Source organism: Dinoponera quadriceps, unplaced genomic scaffold (genome assembly GCF_001313825.1).
Source record: "Dinoponera quadriceps isolate SergipeBrazil2010 unplaced genomic scaffold, ASM131382v1 scaffold179, whole genome shotgun sequence".
In the NCBI taxonomy this organism is placed as follows: Eukaryota; Metazoa; Arthropoda; class Insecta; order Hymenoptera; family Formicidae; genus Dinoponera; species Dinoponera quadriceps.
Genome location: NW_014554529.1, coordinates 273309 through 288232, shown reverse-complemented (window position 1 = coordinate 288232; position 14924 = coordinate 273309). Strand labels below are relative to the sequence as shown.

At 44.3% G+C, this 14924-nt stretch overlaps 1 protein-coding gene across 14 annotated transcripts in view; it reads left to right on the top strand.

Annotated features, from left to right (window-relative positions):
- LOC106751784 (bromodomain adjacent to zinc finger domain protein 2B-like) overlaps positions 1 to 14924 on the top strand; it is a 208516-nt gene that overhangs the window by 113579 nt on the left and 80013 nt on the right. For all 14 annotated transcript variants that reach the window (XM_014632910.1, XM_014632921.1, XM_014632922.1 and 11 more), the window contains exon 3: positions 13236 to 13296. The gene's annotated coding sequence lies outside the window, so the exon portion shown is untranslated. The remainder of the gene's footprint in view (positions 1 to 13235; positions 13297 to 14924) is intronic.

The following is a 14924-nucleotide window of genomic DNA, read 5'->3' as shown; positions in this document are numbered from 1 at the left end:
GTACTTCGAAGTCGAAACTACTAACACCACGTTTCACGTCGCGCCCATCACCGCGATGCGCAGAGCGGTTTTGTTTCCTTTCCCATTCCAGTTTGCTCTTCGACGAGAAATTTCGCCGTGGTTCTCCGCCGCCTCTTTTCCCGCGTGATTTTTCGTTCCCTTTTTTACATTTGCTTGTGGACGCGCCGAAAGAGAGAGAATTCCTCTCCCTGGCGTGCAGGATAACGAATCGTCTCGAGCGGAGGCTCGTCGATCTTTATAGGCCTATTACCGGGATAGACCTTGAACACGTGTTCCAGGCTACGGAGATCAGCGCGAATGAGCGTCGGCGGCGGCGGATCCCTTTGTCTTCCAGGCTAGGAAAAGAGATTCCGCGGACTGTTCCACGTAATCGGCCGAACGTATTTCAGGCAGGGTGACGCAATCGTTTACCTGGCGGCGGGCGATTCAGAGCGCGCAGAAACGTCCTCAAAACTCATCCCTAACCCATTTGAATTGGATTTACCAAGCCGAGTACGTAGTAAGAATGAAACGGCGAGCTTTCGTTATGATGCAAGCTTTCGTTACGATGCGATTACGCCTCGATGATGTTCCCTTTTGACTAACTAGGTTTATTTTTATATCTAGAAGAAAGAGAGAGGGGAGGAGGGAGAGCGTTATTTATTGAGCGCTCTGCGAATCCTCTCAAGCGTTAAATAGAAAAATTGCAGAATATGTAAGAGATAATGTATGTAGTGTCATTAACAGCAAAGTAATGATTAATCGGGATCTGAGATGACATTAAAAAGTATTTACATCGCGCATAAGATTACATAAAACGAGTAAAACTAAACAAAAATAAGGTAAAATATTACATCACTGAGATTAGGCGAAAGTTAACTGAGTTAAGTTTATAATAGGATAAGTTTATGGTGAATAAGATAAAGAATTAATGAGGTTAGAGAAACAAGAATAATGAGAGGGAGAGAGAGAGAGAGAAATAAAAAAGAACGAAATAAGATGAAAGAGAGAAAGAGAGAGTCAGTTAATAATTGCGATCGATTTCAGCTTGAAGCGCGGAATTTATTTATTTATTTATTTACGGGGAAACTCCCATCTAGAAAAGAAAGACAAACATAAAAATGTAAGTTACCAATTACAAAATTGAACTGTATAAAGTCATGTAATATTTTAATGTAATTGACATAGAAAGAAGTATCATGAGATTTCTGTCTTGTCAACAGTGTGACACTGACATCACTATTTGCTCAAAATTGTTAACTAAAGGGGAAAAATTCACATGATCGTAAAGTATAACACGTAAAATTACACATATAAATCATGTATTTAATTTCTCCTTCTATTTTCACTTGAATCGATTCTTCTTCTTCTTCGTATAGTGATTCTTTTTACACATTTATAAAATAACACATGCATGTGTATGTATTATTTTATACATAATGTATCATTTATATCTACGCACCATACGAGGAACTAAGTAAGCCTTATATAGAGTGAATATGAGTAAGTATTCCAACATTTTACCATGCGATATTAGTTATCGACGGTAATTGTAACTGAATTGATCGAGTAGCATAAAAATGGCCGGTGTGTATAAAAAATTGGTAAAAAGCTAGAATATATACTTATATTCATTCTGTATGTGTGTATGTACATCGCGCGCGCGTGCACACACACACCTATAAAATTAAATACGTTACGCGCGTATATCAATCTAATTAATTATCAAGACGGAACGCGAGCGTTCCGAGCTATATCCGTCCCTTCCGCGCTGGTCTCATCATTCATTCGAGCGCGCGTGCTGTCCTTCCGATTGCGAGATACGAAAAAGCCGGCCGTCATCGTCCGTCCGTCCTTAATATTCTTTTCGTCACTATATTATCGGAATGCGCATCGGGCGTGCGCAACGTCCGGCATAGTTATTAGACGTCGAGAGAAGGAGAAAGAGAAAGAGAGAGAGATGCGCGCGCGCGCGCTGTTGTTTCTTGACTCGTGCAACGTGCGCCATGCAAACGACATTTGCATCCGCTGAATAATCATCGGTATTGGTTTATGAATACTAAGAATTCGTGCATATCAAGGGCCGCGCGCGCGACTCGCGCTGACGCTCTCTTGCCGCGTTTGCGCCCGGGTTCGCTCGTTCGTTCTTCCCCGGGTTCGGCCGGTGATCGATCGGCCTCTCGAATAAGTGGATACAACTCTACGGTTTTATGGAGAATAAGGAAGATAGATAGATGGGTAGATAGAGAGAAAGAGAGAGAGGAGGGGTAAGAAAGAAATGATAAAGGCCTGCAAAGGGGAGCGAGCGAGCGAGCGAGAGAGAGAGAGAGAGAGAGAGAGAGAGAGGGGGTCCGCGGTGGCGAGGTTGGTGGAAGGACGAAAAGCGGCGAGGGGGCGAGAAGAGGAAGGAGAGGACTGATTTATGGGCGACGGCGCTGAGGCGTTTTCGCTGCGTAACTTCCGCCAATTTCGTTTCGTCTTGCCGCGGCAGGAGGGGGGAGCCTAGTTTCCGGTTTCTAACCGAATAGGCGACTCTCCGCGCTGTCGTTATTGTGCGATGTTGCGCTAACGTTCGCTTGCGAAATAGCCGGCATAACGAACTGTTATAGCCGGGATGCGAGTGCCGGGTATATCGGTAGTATTAGGATCGAGATTCCCCCGACGGCTTATCCATCGAGATCGCCGATGATCCCCCGAAGACTGCGAGACCACGGAAGATTCCCACCGTGTCGTCCAATAGACGTTCGTCCAAGCGTGTTAATTATAGGCGGTACTTATTCTCCGTCGCGCCCCATCGCCGTTTGACGACAAGTAATTAATGCGGTGGATTTTGGGGAATTTCGAGGAGGAAGCGATTTTTTTTTCCTTTTTTTTTGCCATCTCTTTTCCCCCCTTTCTCTTCAGTATTGACACTTTCGTCAATGTCAGAGAGATGATTGAGAATCGCCGGCTCGCATTGGTCTTTTGTACGTCGGCTGATTTTTTTAATCCTCCAGTCGCGCTTTTTTTTTGTTTCGATACTTAAAAAATCTCCATTGTTCCCCCGGTCGAGGGCAAATGCTGCTGCTGGTTGGACCAGGTCGAAACGTACGTATGCGCGAACGAATCGAACGGGATACACCGCGAATGAGGACTATCGTAGAAAATGATCGCGGCGGTGCGCGCAATCTAGACCGTGCGACTCTGAGAACTGGAACACATGCGTGCAGGTGCGAAACCTCGAGGCGCTGAAGGGGCCGAGACGCTTATTTCCCTTCTTAAACCTGCTTTTACACCTGGACGCGACCGAATTTAAACCGCGGAACGTAACGACCTCCAGTCGCACGACGATTTTCCACCGGCAACAGTGCGCGTTCCATTCTTTCGTGTTCGCGCGCGCGCCCGCGTTACCGCTATTTTTGTTTTTATTTCGCGGGAATAATACGGGAAGGCGGATTTTTAAGTGCCGTGACAACGTACGATCATTTCGAGCGCGTGAAACGTATAAGGTAAAATATAACTCAAACGTAACCCGGATAGAAATTTCCCCGGACTTTTCTATTTGCAGTACAGATTCCGATTAGAACACTCGAAGTTGTCGCAAAAAAGGGTTATCCGACTCCGATACCAATTGAGAATTTTATTCTTATTCTGCACATGAATTTTTTGTTTCCTGCGCAGAAAATATCTTTGGAATCTTTTATATCTTTGGATATCTAATTGGAATTCTGTCCGATTTCCCAAAATAATGATAGGTTCTAGCTGGGTTAGGTCACACTCACGATGATGAGATTTCGGTGCAATATTCTATGTAGTGATACTCTAATAAGTAAATATTAACGTTAGTAATATTAAGCACAAGTACATTTAATTTGAAATTTCATTTGTTCTATGACTTAACTTTAATGTTGTTGCGATGGCACTCTGCTAAAAGATTGTGCTGAATCGTCGAACATGCCGAAAGTCACGTAACAAAGAAGTAATATGTGAAATCTTGTCACTTTTTTTTTGCATAGTAATTTTTATATTCATGGTGCAAAAATCTGTAGATATTATGCGTATGAAAAATTCTGATAAATCTAAGTAAATGTTAAAGATTAGGTTAGGTTAGAATAAAAGTATTATGCTAGCTTATATATATCCGGCCATTATCACTGGAGCTACGTATATTATTTTTCACCTTATGTTTTCATGAATAAGATTTGAAACGGAATCCGGAAAAAATCTTTGGGAAAATCAAGTAGAGATAATCAAATAGAATCTGTTCGTATTTTCCATCTATAATCACATGTTTAAAACATTACATTTCTAATTAGAATCCATAATGACTTTGAGAAATCAAATTAGATCCATATTAGATCCCGAGAAATTTCCTACGCGGCAAAGGAATGCAACATCATATTGATCGAAATTAATATTGATCGTTTGAGTAATCTTATAAGTCTTGAAATTAGTTCATTATTATCTTTATTACCGAGTGCATATTATCGTGTTATTACACATATATGTTTCGTAATGCATGAATAAAAATATATGCTAAACATGCGCGACGGAAACGCAAGAGATATTTTTACTCTCGATTATTCCTCATTACGGACAGATTAATGTTCGTTCGGTTGGAACGTTGGCAACTCGAGGAAAAACCTGGAGCGCATCGATTATACATCGCGACGCATATAAACGGTGTCGCGAGGTTCCGCGAAAATTGTCGATTAAAACTTTGAGGTCGGCCATTAGCCTTCACCCACATTGCTCAATCGTAACCATGCGATTGCGCCAACGTCGGCTGTTTGTCGCCGCATGACGTATCGAAGGTGTTGCATGTTGGGGAATTAATTTGTGTATTAATTATCGCGCAAATACTTAACCTCACATCCTCCGTCGGTCAATGTATCACATACGCGATGTATAAATGTGTATATATATTATTTCGCGATCGTTTTGGCCACGCAAGTTGCATTTCCGAGCGGCGTTGCGGTTTTTCCTATGCCGAGTGCACAGTAAAATAAAAAAAAGGATATATATATATATATATATGAAGTGAGAGAAACTATGAGTCATCATTATAAATTTTACATACGCGCGTAATAAAAGTCACCGGCGCAAAAAGCGCAATAAAGTTGCATTTATTCATAAACGGAGTATAATAGACGCATTTGATAAACAGGGCGATGATATCGCTCCCCCCTTCCCCTTCTCGTGTTCTCTACCTTTTTTTTCTTTCTGTTTCTCCTGTTTCTGTGAACTGAAATTATTTTCCCCACCGAAATTTTATTCGAAGCCGTATCTTTCCTGCACTGTACAGTTTTATTTTTTTACCTTTTTTTTTTTTTTTTTACACGAAATACCATTATTGCGCATCGTAACAGTCTTACCGCGGGCACGTATTTTTCGGTATTACCGCGAGATGAGATAATAACGGCAACGGTGACGATAATCAGTTGCCAACATCTTCGTTAACGCGAGCTCGCCTATGTCGTCGCATTCGGAACGGCATATTAAACTACCGCGGCATCAACGAGGGGGAGAGGGGGCTCGTGTGTAATATTTTTCCGCATAATTCTATAGGCAACAACGAAAAGCTCTCTCTTCGACGAGACTCCCCGAAAATATACTGATGATCCGATATTACATTAATGCACCGAAAAGAAGGGGAAGGGAGAGAATGACGCGAGTATGGCTGGACGATGCATTAGAGATGTTTCGTGCCGAAATAATTCATGCGCATTGTCATGATTGTTTAACTACCTCGATAATGACAGCCGAACGCGACAAAGAGAAAAGCGCGGAACGCATTGTTGTTGCATAATTAAATTATGGACGGAGTATTTTGCGAGAATGTGCGTGATGCGGCATTGCTGGCGTGCATGCGTGCGAAAACTTGCAAAAGAACAATTAGCGGTCGCGATCATAATGTTGTCTGACAAAATGTAACCTTTTTTTTTCTTGCATCAGGAACTTGAATAATCATTTCCGTTAAGAGTTGATACTTTCGCGTGGCATTAACGAAATTTAGAAAAAAAAAACTTGCGGAATTACGTCACGATAACCCTCAAAATCGTCGTTTTTAACTTAATTGACATAATTTTTCTCAAAATTATGACGTGATCGCCAAATTTGTACAACAGACTCGTAGTTGTGAGGAAAAAATATATTGGAAATGAATATTCATACTCGTGTTGCAAAATGATGTTGGACAATGTTATTCAAATTGCATAAGCGGATCATTACCGTTCTTCTTTCTTTTAATTTATCTCTAACTATAATTTTTTCTGTAAAATAATCAATATAATAGTGAATTTTGTAGATTTTTTGTCGTTGGAAACGAATCTGCAAATAAAATTGCCATATCCCGTCACATTTTTCAAATTATTTTAGCTCAAAGGTTTCATGAAATGACATTTTCCTCACTTTTAAGTCCAATTTTTTCAAAAATGTGATAGAATATTTCCATTCGCGGATTTGTTTCCAATGGCAAAAAATCTATAAAAACCACCTTGTCTAGTTCGTGGTCTAAAATCCGTGTCGGACAGTGTAATTGATATCGCTTTCTTTGTCGCGAAACGGCGAAATCGCGACCAAGAATGACAGATTCATTCCTGCCATATTAATTTTTATTCAATCGTTTCTGTGAATCGATTTGACGATTTGACTCGGTTTGACTGTTCTGATAAGTCGACACTTTCGTTTCAGAAATTGAAGGAATTCAGAATTGATATGATTTCGATAAGATCGAGACGCGATATCGCGAGATCGTGGTCGCTTTTAAATCCGTGTATCCGCGAGAGATACGACGTTTCGCATTTCTCTTTATGAATCAAATAGACACCGCTTCCATGGTTTTATAACGAGATCATGCAATCTAAATAGTTACGCTCGTATCGCCGGCCGACTCTAAACGACCAATTCGAATATCGTTCGTAAGTCGCGGAAACTGTTGACGTCCGTGATTAGAAAAAATGCAGAGAAAGAGAGAGAGAGACTTAAACAAGGAGAAATCGACATAAAATTCTCCGGAATTCGCCTCTGAGATTTCATACGGTAAACGCGGGGAGCGGGAAATTTTTCGAAAATACACCGGAACCCGTCGATGGGTTCTTGATAACGAGAACGCCGAAGTGCGCGAAACCTCGAAGAAATCACGCTCTCGCGCGTCAAATCGCGGGTCGAAATTGCCACTCTCGGGGAAGACACTGACCCAGATACCCGTCGTACACCGGGAAGGTCGTATGTAAACATACATACGTATATATACATGCATGTATATACACTTATATGCGCGTCAGAGAGAGAGAGAGAGACTCTGTATGTAATACATATATATATACAGGCGTACATGTCTATACATACTCTCTCGAGTGAATAATACTGTCAGGCTGAGGCACGTGCACGCGTATATACACACACGCACGTGCATACATGTACGGTCGCTCGGGTGGCGCATAAAATAGAGGGTTATGTATTTTCTTCTCTCGCTCACGGGAGTTCGCGCGTGTGTGTGAGCGTTTCTGTGTGCTGTAACGGCGTGTACACGTCGGTAGCAAATACATACGTTTATACGGGGTGTATTCGCGAACTGTTTTCCACGTTGGCGTTAAGACCGCCGAACACCGGTGAAATTTCGTTCGACGGTGTACGCACACTCGCGCGGCGACAATTATCGTGGCACTTACGGCGAGGACGACCGACGTCTCGCTTCTTCGGCGATACTCTGTTCCATCGGAGGATGTCGAGAAGCGAGGAAGAGTATTAGTAATGGATAATAAATAAGAAATAATAATAATAATTAAAAGCAGTGTGATAATTGTCTTATAATGCCAGGAAAATCCGTGAATTTTTGTAGGCGGGTTGAATAATTTTGAAATTCAATCAACGACGCAATCGTAGGCGATTTGACGCGAAATAATATTTCCCGCGAAGGAAAGCTTGTGTATATCCGTCGAAAGGACGTAGAATTACCCGGTATATACTCGTTATATACACGCATCGTGCAGGCGCATTTACATACGGACCTTTAACACGGGCACTGACGAGCGTACGTGCGTGCGTATGCGCGCGCGCATGGTGCGTCACAGCGCGTAAGAGCGCGCGATGCTTATGAATGAAACTGTAGTAGTGACTGAGTACACGTACGCGCGTAAAGTTATATCGATGACTCACTCCCGTTGACTCTCCTTACCACTCGCGCAATTTACAGACGCTTTCTCAGGGAGCGTTGAACTTCTCCACCGTTGTCTTTTCCACATTATCTCTCTCTCTCCCCCTCTTTCTCTCTCTTTCTTTCCTTTGCCGACGATCGTTAAGTGCGATTAGATTAACGTGGACGTTGATGAATTAACGCGATTGATACGTCGAGCGCGAACTCTCAACGTAACGAACACTTTTTTTTGGCGAATCCGCTGATCGTAGGCGATGACCGCGAATCGCGGGGCCGAGCCGATAGAGCGCGATAGGTGATAAATTCGAAAGGTAGAAATTTAACGAAGATACATTTCGATAACTTTTGACGTGTGTGAGAGAAACGTATGCGGTAAAAAATTTCCCGTTAAATTTAACACATTTCACATGGTCCACACAAATTTTTGCGTTAGTTTTACGCAGGGTAAATACGTTGGAAAGTAACACAAATATTATGTCGAGAATTAATACGAAATTAATATCCATAATCTATAATCGATACTGAAATATGAAATATAAAATGTGTTGCTTTAACACTTACACATGTTGAATATCGGCTTGATACAAAATATTGAGATAACATAAACACAATATATTAAATTAACATACGGATATATTAAAGATTTTAAACAAAAAAATTCCGTGGCATTGTTTCTTCCGCATATATTAACAAATTTTTTTCTCAAATGTCCTAAATAGCAACATTCATAGTCCCATTGGTCTCGGCAAGTGGACCGACTTCTTATGCAGAGAAAACTCCCCAAACCATTCTTCTAACGTGTTTTACAGTAGAAATTTTGTACCGAATGTAATTTCTGGTACCAATAGGACGTCGTACATGTTGTCTTCCACATCGTTTCCCAAAGAATTAAATTTAGATTCGTCTGAGAAAGCTAGAGTTTTCCAATCTTCGATTGTCCAATTTTTGTAATTTTGGGCAAACTGTAACAGTCTTTTTATTTTTTTTACTGATTAACGGTTTTTTAAATATCTAACGGCCAAAAAGTCCCTGTATCATGTAGCCTTCGTGTCACAATACTACGATTAACATCGGCAAGGTTTTCATCCTGTAGCTCGCGTGCAATTTCGGCAGCAGTTTTCTTGACGTTCGCAGTTGATTTGCGTTTAATGATACGATCTATTTTTTTTTTTTTTTTAGATGTTTTCGTGGTCTTCCGCTACGCGGACGATCTTTTAAACCATCACGGTACTAAACAACATCCAGCACGGTACTAAACAATATCATTCACGATTGATTTACCTATCGATAATAGCGAAGCGATTGGAAAGACTTGCCGTCCTCTGAAAATGTAATTACTCTTTCGCGAATTTGGATTTGCGTGTGCCGAATCTTGTTTATGCTTCGATGACTTCTTATGAACTGTGTCATATGAAATGTAATCAACTTAACGTGATACTATTTGTAAACAAATCGTTGGGATCCTACTGTGGGTCAAAATATATCAAGTGACCGGGAACTTTGGCACGTAAATATAACAATTATAACGATAAATATTTTCACGAACATAAATTATATTTTTTCGTATTTCTTTCGTATTTTTTTTTTATATTATTTCATTTCTCCATGAATACAATTTCATTGATCTTTTTTTATAAATTAGAGTGCAAAATGTCACCGGAAACTTTTGCATGCCACTATATGTATCACCATCGTCACTATCATCGTTACAACCACCACCACCACCACCGATGGTCGTCGTAATAATCAATGGTTGTGGTCGATGGCATTCTACTGACTGTTTGTATCAACAGTTAACAACGGCAAAATGGCCATTTCGTGTTCCCGTTTGTCGTTTCGCGCCGATCTATAATTTAACAAAGTGTAACGTCCCGAAGCGCTCGATAGCCGAAGATAATTATTATTCCACACTTATATTCGGGCGCACACACGGACACGCGGGTCACGTAATCGCGTCTCGCTTTATGGGCATCGACGAGGCGCGTAAAGGCAAGCTCTTAATTACGGCGAACGGTCTGAATAATAGAATTGCGTAATATCTTTCCTCCTTTTTTCCCCGCCTTTTTGACCATCGGTTTTCTTCGCGTCTTACTCGAGTCGCGTTCCTCGGCCTATCGAGGGTAAAATGGCAGGAAGAAAAAAAAAAGGGGGAAAGAAGCGTTTTCGTCTCGAAATACGCGTCGCTTATATGATTTATAATTTTTCTACTTCATAATTCAGTTTTTTCGTGAGACAAAAGCGGACGGTGGAATATTAATATGCTGTGACGCTTTGCCGCTCGCGGTATTGCCAATAAAAGTTATTGTTACTGCGAACGATGCCGCTAATTTAAATTTTCGCGTGTGTGCGATTGACGTTCGGGTGACGAGCGTCACGTTATTCATGAATTATGGATACAATTGAAGCGTCGCGCTTCGGTGATATCAAGTGCGCGCGCGAGCGCGACGCTCTGCCGTTCCCCTGTTCATGTGGGAAGGGGGGAGGAGGTCGCCTTTCTACGCTCGATTGTGCTAGGTCGAGGCTCTTGGCCGTTATCAACCGGCCGGCAGATAAGAGCGGCACTCGTTAATTAATGAATTAATGCTGCGGCAGATAAGATCGGCCGAGGTCGAGCGAGCCATTGAGCCGACGTCGTCGTCGTCACCGTCCTCGAGTCTTCGGGCCCGCGAGAAAACTTGCGCGCGAGAATAAGAAGTGGAAAAAGCAGCAAGGGTCGTGTGTAAGAGTGAGCGATGTAATTAATTGCACAACAAATTATCGATTATTCACGGGCGTATTTGAGAAGGAGAGAAAGAGAGAGAGAGAGAGTGAGAGAGTTCATACACGAAGTTCGAAGCGCGCGTGCAAACGCGATGCGAGATAACACGGCGAGCTCTCCTAGCCGCCGCTAATGACACCGTTAATTACCGAAAGTTTACGTCATCCTGCTTCCTGGATTATCGAAGAAGCATTTTCTCGCATGGATTTCATTTATCGCGGCAGTTATAATGCTTCACGAGCGTCTAACGGCGGGGGAGGGGGGAGAGGGGCAATCGGTCGATTCGCCAGCCATTTCCCCCGACGATGTCAAATATAAACCGCGCGCGCACGTGTCTCGTGTTCGCTATAGAACGAGAAGCGGATCTCTGCGGGGAAATTAGCTGAAACGAGGCTCGCGAAATTCCGGGAGATATTTCTTGCTCGAGTTTCTGGAAATTATAATAGCACGCCCCCCCCCCTCCCCTTCTCCCCCTTCTGTCTCCTCTTATACGTAATAATGTTACGCGAGGGTGCGTATCGCTTTGCATCGTCTCTCTCTTCGGCTCCCCGCAGTAGCAATTCGGTTTATGGGGCAACATTCAGATTATACGTGGAACGCGGTTAGTAGATCTCAGTGCGGAGACCCATTTTCTCCCCGATAGGCGGTACGTCGAACGACATCCTCGCGCCGGTGTTCTCTCAAGCCGAGAAGCCCCTCTCGATTTTTCGCAATCGCGCCGGGAGCGAACAACTCGTCCCTATGATAAATTCTTCTTCGAAAGAGAGAGAGAGAGAGAGAGAAAGAAAGAAAGAAAGAATGTGGATTTTTCTTGTACGGAAATCGGGAAACAAGGCCGCGGAATTGCCGGTGTGTACGCGGGACTATAAACGCAGCGGCGATGGACACGATAACGACCTACTCGTTGTCGGTACGCTATTATCGTAACAATGATTGCCCCATAAAAAAAAGAGAGGCCACGTTATGCTAAAATGATAGACGCGAGCGGCGGAATATCATCGTGCGTGTGTGTAGTTTCGCAAGTGGCTCGTTAACTTTTAAATCCCGGCGTTTAAAGGCATATACGGCGCCGGGTGTAATCGTAGCGGTATCGCCTTCTCCGTCTGGACGCGTGCGGATCGTCTTGATCAGAGAGAGAGAGAGAGAGATATATAGATAGATAGATACAGGCGTCTATCATATCGAGCACGATCTCCCCACATCGCATCGGGACGAGCAGCAACGGCGGTGGCAGCGCGCATCGGTGCAACGTAGACAACCGAATAGGCGACTTTGAAACAGCGACGCAACGCTAACATTGACTCGGCATTCATGCATTAGCGTGCGCCAATGTAAACGCGCCGACTACATTCATGTGTTTCCTTTCCCGCGGCGAACGCGCGGCGATCGATTGCAAATATTACTTTGGTCAATTTCAGCCGACAGTCTATTTACTTGTTTGTGGTATCACTTTGCTACATCGATAGGGAAAAGTCGGGCGGAAGGGGGGAGGGGCGAGAGAGAAGGAGGGAAAGAGAACACAGGAGAGGCGAATGCCGATGCATACGCGATATACATTCTACCATCGGGTTTATGTACGCCCGCGATGCGCTGTCGTGCATCATGCGCGCGCATGCGCGGCACACGAATACCAGATTCAGCCACTTATCTCCCTCGACGTACCTTTCGGCCGGTTAACCGTTACGATACGACGGTGATGAATGATTTCGGAATTAGTCTCAATTTCGGAGCGCTGTGCGTTAAACGATGGAGCCGGATACACTCAGGTATACGAGTGTGGCTTCATTGATACTTTATTGCTTAGAGCGATCACGCGCGGCATAAGTTGGGGAAAGGACCTGTCCACTTTTTTTATGAGGACGCGCCTAACCTATCTTTGAAAGAACGACGTAACGAATTTATCTTTCGATCTATCTGTGGCCGTCGCATTATTGTTCTTCGTTGAATTAATTAATATTAACGTTGTTTACCAGTTTAAGTATTTATGTTCGCTATTGGCATCGATCAGAAAGTCCAATCAATTGTAAAGTTAAAGTGGCCGTTACTTACGGTAAAATTACGTTAAAATGGTGATTTATTGGTAATTTCGATCAAATCCGTTGTTTACGATAGTTTTACGCACAGACAGGCGGTATTCTTCGTCGCCGAGCTTAATCGGAATGTTCGAGCGTACACGCGCGAACGAAAGTTGCCGAGAGTACGAAAGCGTTCGAGATGCTCGTTAATGGCCGAATAGTCGCGTCTTAATAATCTGATCGGCAGCGGCCGGTCAGCCGTTGATATAAGAAAGAACGACCTTAGGCTCCGCTGTCAATGACGCAACGTATTTCTGTGTTTCAGGTGCGATGGAGTCCCGTGGAGCCGCCGGCTTCTACTATGAGTTGAGGCTTCGTAATTAATCGTGAGTACACGAGAGTGGTCTCTATAGCTTCGATACACGTGTGCGCGCGCGTACATAGCGCGAACGAGCGCCGCGAGATCGTTAAGCGACGCGCATGTACGATGGCGAGATCGCACATATGTAACCTCTCCCCCCTCCCCGCCCTAAATTGTGAATTTAATACCGCGAATTTTATCGCGAGAGCGCGCGCGAACACGCTCGCCGCGCTTCCTTTATTTCGCGATCGCGCGCGCGCTCTCTCGATGTTCGATCGCGTTAATCGCGCTCTCTCGCACGCACACGGCTTATTAATATCGCGTCCTCTTTTTTTTTCGCAGCCCTTCTCCTCTCCCTCCTTCCCTCCGGCGTAGAAAATCGAGCGGGCGGCCGCAGGCGGTTTTCGTAAGCGCCGTACGTATCGAGCGAGAGCCGGCTCCAATCGCCGATCTCTCCGCCCCGCGCGCCGATAGGGTGCGTCAAGATTACGCGTCGCATTATTATTTCACTTATCGGCTTTTCTATTTTTACGACGGCGCGCTATACCAGGGTTACCCGCGCATTGTGCTCACTTATACCGCGGCGTCACGTCCGACTTGTAAACGTCTCGTAAAAGTGACGCTCCTTTTAACTCCCGACGCGGCTATAGAACGCTGTAAAATCCATCGGCCGTGTATGCGTGCGCTGTAAGGAGAGCGATCTCTCTCTCTCTCTCGCGTGTGCGCGATAGGGATTGATCGTTCAAGAGGCGGTACCTCAACTTTACTGCGTGCGGGTGAAATGAGAATTTACATTCCCAAAATCGCGATTATTCCGCGTGACGCGATCTTGAGACATTAATTTGATCGCTCTCGTTGCCGACAGCCTCGTTATCGGACGGATATTCCGGAGGAATCTCTCTCATACACAGTGTTTCCCGCCCTATCGTTCCTATCTCGGGGGTGAGCCGGCGATTCGCGTTTATTGCGAAATAAAGAGCCGCTTAAGCGCTTAATATCACTTAATTTCGCAATCGGCTCGAATCCGACACTCTCTGCGCGCGGAACGGCGGCGGCAGCGACGGTGGTGGTGGAGCGAGCGCGCCATGGTGCATTTTTTTTTTTTTCGTTTGTTTTTGTTTTTACCGTAGGTGTCGACATTCTCGAGGCGAGATTACGGCGCTCGCCCGGCGCATTTCTTCGTATCGATCGCCGCGAATACTCCCACATAATTCGCTTATTACAGCTTCCGCGTATCTCCGCGTTTTCCCCGCGGCATTGCCGACTTCGCGGAAAAAAAGTACGCCCGCCCGGCCAGAGAAATATACACACATATACACACGTTCGTGCCCGTCCGTTCGTACGTACGTACGTTCGTTCGCACCCGTTCTCTCCCTCTCTCTCGTACGTGCGGCGTTTTCTCTTTCTCGTGCGCGCGCGAGTATCGCCGCTATAATTGCAGCCGATGCGACGTATGTACGTGGCATGACGCCCGGTCGCCCCGTTGCGTACGTGCGCTCGTGTAGGTGCGCGAATGTGCACGTGCTCTTCGCGTCCACACGCTCGTGTAGGTGTGTGCGCGCGCGCGTGGGGAAGTCCCCGTTAACGGCGCTGTAACGTTCATGCAACCGTCGTATTCGCGTTGGTTAGAGAGAGATAGATATATATATTATA